The sequence below is a fragment of the Zingiber officinale genome, chromosome 7A, assembly GCF_018446385.1.
Source record: "Zingiber officinale cultivar Zhangliang chromosome 7A, Zo_v1.1, whole genome shotgun sequence".
Lineage (NCBI taxonomy): Eukaryota > Viridiplantae > Streptophyta > Magnoliopsida > Zingiberales > Zingiberaceae > Zingiber > Zingiber officinale.
In genome coordinates this window covers 83,557,633-83,561,377 of record NC_055998.1, presented here as the reverse complement: position 1 = coordinate 83,561,377, position 3,745 = coordinate 83,557,633, and the positions used below count along the sequence as shown (strand labels likewise).

The window sequence follows — 3,745 nt, the reverse complement described above, 5'->3', positions numbered from 1 at the left end:
TGAAGAACAGGAACATTTGAACATGGCGAATAGACCACTCAAGGATTATGCAGCACCTTATGCAAGAGGTTTTCGATCTAGTATTTCAAGACCTTCAGTGGAAGCTAATAACTTTGAGATCAAACCCGCAATTATATCTATGGTGCAGCAGAACCAATTTGGTGGAGGACCTCATGAAGACCCCAATCAACACTTAGAGGTCTTTTATGAAATATGTGGTACCATGAAAATGAATGGAGTTCCTTCAGACGCAGTTAGATTATTATTATTTGGGTTTTCTTTAAGAGATAGGGCAAAGCAATGGATAAATTCTTTGGCCCCTAATAGCATCACCACTTGGGAGCAGTGTGAGCAACAATTTCTTGATAAATTCTATCCACCAAGCAAAACAGCTCATATGAGGAATTTAATTTCAAGCTTCAAGCAGACTGACTCAGAATCTCTTTTTGAAGCATGGGATAGATATAATAGTATGCTCAGACAATGCCCACATCATGGGTTGGAAAGATGGTTAGTGTTGCACACTTTTTATAATGGTATCAACTATCATACCAAAGTGTCCCTTGATTCAGCTGCTGGAGGGGCACTTATGAACAAAAGTTTAGATGAAGCTGAAGAAATTATTGACAGTGTAGCACAAAATCATCATCAATGGGCAAATGAAAGAAGTGGTGGCTATTCTTTTGTAAACCCAACAATTAAAGCATCATGGAAGTTTGATGTAGATGCAGTCACTCTTTTGTCTGCAAAATTGGACGCTCTTACAAAGAAATTTGAGAATATAGGGACTAGTGCTAATATGGTCAATGCTATTGGTACATCTTGTGAAGTATGTGGAAGTTCAGAGCACTCAAATGACTCATGTCCATTGGGAGCTATCACTGCACAAATCAATCAACTGGAACAATGTGATGCAATTATGAGTTACAATCAAAGGCAGAACAACCCATACTCAAATACTTATAACCCTGGACGGAAGAGCCATCCCAATTTTTCTTACAGAAATAATCAAGATCAAGGACCATCTATGGGGGCAAGACCAAATTTTCAAGCTGGGCAACAAAATTTTCAACATCCATCTTCTCAAGGCTTACCAAAGTCAAATATTGAAAAGATGCTTGAAGAAATTATCTCAAGTCAGAATAAAATGAAGCAAGATTTAGCAAAGCTCATTCAGAGAATGGATAATTCTGAAAAGCATCAAAAGATCCAGGATAGTCAAATTGCCCAACTAGCTTCCTCATCATCCAGAGCACCAGGACAACTTCCAGGAAAACCTGATGTGAATCCTATGGAGCATTGCAATAGAATTGAGCTTAGGAGCGGACGGACCTTGGGAGACCCCCAAGTGACTGCTCCAAAAGGGATACAAAAAGAAGAAGAGCTCTCTCCTCTTATACCAAATCAGATTCAAGCTAATGAGGAGAGCACCATTGAGGTTGAAGAGACTCTTCCACTGAACCATCAGAGCAAAGCTGTCCCTTTTCCTCAGAGACTTACAATGCTCAAGAAAGATGAAGAATTTGGCAAGTTTTTAGAAAAGGTTAAGGAAATTTGTGTAGAGGTACCTCTTATTGATGCTATTCTTCAAATGCCTAGATTTGCCAAATTCCTGAAGGATCTCATGTCAAACAAGAGAAGAAGAGGAGAGGTTGAGACCATTGCGCTTAGTGAGGAATGTAGCGCTATTTTTGAGAAGAACACTTCCCCAAAACTAAAGGACCCAGGGAGCTTTTATATTCCTTGCAGCATAGGAAAAGAATTTTTTGAAAAAGCTTTTTGTGATTTGGGGGCAAGTGTTAGCCTCATTCCCTATTCAATTTGTAATAAATTAGGTCTCAAAAATATTAAACTTACTACTATGGCACTTCAACTTGCCGATCATTCCTGCAGGTACCCTTTGGGTATTATAGAAGATGTGCCAGTAGAGGTGGATGGGAATGTTATTCCCACAGATTTTGTCGTGTTGGACATGGAAGAGGACCCTAGGATTCCTATCATATTAGGAAGACGTTTCCTTGCTACAGCTGGAGCTATAATTGATGTCAAAAATCATAAGCTTTCTTTGGTAATTGGTAAGGAAAGGTTGGAATATGATTTGTTTAATATCTCTAACCATGTCTCGTCTCTTTTAAGTGCTTGTAGCAGGACAAGCATTTATAAACTTGAGGAATGGAATTTCCATCCTCATGGAAGGCCACCAAACGAAGGAGACAATGTGGTGGAAGATGTTGGGAGAAGATCTCCCAACAAAAATGAAAAGTATATCTGTCCTCCAAGGGCGAGGAAAAGAAGTGAATGATCAAGTTTGGTCGAGCTAAAGACCTTAAACAAGCGCTTCTTGGGAGGCAACCCAAGGGTTCTTTTAGTTAGTTTTGAGTTGTATTTTAATTTCTTTTAGTTTGATGCATTCTTTTGATTTTGTTTTCAAGTTAGGTGCAAAACAGAGCCCGGCCGTGTGCTATACACGGTCGGGCAAAAGTTGCAGAGAAGGGAAGTGCTTGGGTCGTGTCATCCAGACACGGCCGTGTAGGATTTCCCGAGGAGAAAAGGGTCTAGGCCGTGTCTCAAACACGGCCGTGTAAAGAATCCAGTGAAGGAAGAGGGGGAGGCCGTGTTGATCTGCACAGCCGTGCGAGGAAACCAGTGAAGGAAGAGGGGGAGGCCGTGTAGATCTGCACGGCCCGTGTAGGGGAGCTATTAAAGTCTTCCTTCTACCTCACACGGCCAGATCTTGGTCGTGTCCTGCACATCCCCAACTCTCCAAAACAACTTTTTCTCTCCCAATCTCTTAAAAACTCCTCTCTAATCTCTCAAGATCTCTTAGATCCGGATTCTCCTCCTCACTTTTCATTCTCCTAACCTAAGAGCTTTGCTCTTTGAAGTTTTGTTCTTTGTGTTTCATTCTTCCAACCCTAGATAATTCTTCCCCTATCTAAACTCATCAAGATGTCCAGCATTTTGAAGACACTTCGCAAAAGAGGTGGTGGATCCAGTGGGGACAAAGAGGAGGAGCCATCAAGGGACAAAGGAAAACAACCAGTGAAAGGAAAAGGCAAAAGGACTTCACGCAACGAAGGTAATGACAATGAATTCAATATTGTGTTTAGAAATGATGATTAAGTAACTAGATTTGCAATTCTTGTCAATAGAAAGATAGTGTGTACTAGATATATGGACCCAACTGTTCTTGATATGCTTGGAATTAGGGAATATGTAGATTTGATGATTGGGTTTTTGGATTGGAGTGATATTATGTACACACATTTGCCTACATATCCTCGTCTTGTTTTGGAATTTTTAAGTTCATTGGATGTCCATTTTACTAATGAAGATGATTATTTTGGAAAAATCTCGTTTAGACTAATGAATCAAGAATTTCTATGGGCATTTAGTGACTTTAATTCTTGTTTTGGATTAACCACTGGGAGCCCTCGTAGGTTTGATTCAAGGTTTAATTGGAATCATTTTTGGAATGCAATAACTGGGTTAGATCAACCTTATGAGCCTTCAAGAGCTAAGGCCTCCAATATGCAAAACCCCATCTTTAGGTATCTACATAGAGTCATGAGTAAAACTATTTTTGGTAGGGGAGAGAGTGATGGGGTAGTTAAAAAGATAGAGCTTTATGCTTTATGGGCTATGCTTTATAAGGTTGAATTTGATTCTGGTTTTCATTTTGTTCAAACCCTATTAAGATCTGCTAGGGCATCATTAGGATCAATTGTTTTTGGTGGTTTGATTA

The 3,745-nt window shown here is 39.8% G+C and overlaps 1 non-coding gene across 1 annotated transcript; it reads right to left on the bottom strand.

The window, feature by feature from the left end:
• Positions 1 to 395: 395 nt before the first annotated feature.
• On the bottom strand, positions 396 to 501 carry LOC122003193. Its single transcript, XR_006117854.1, has one exon. It is a non-coding gene; the product is annotated as a small nucleolar RNA R71 (small nucleolar RNA).
• Between the last annotated feature and the right edge of the window lie 3,244 nt (positions 502 to 3,745).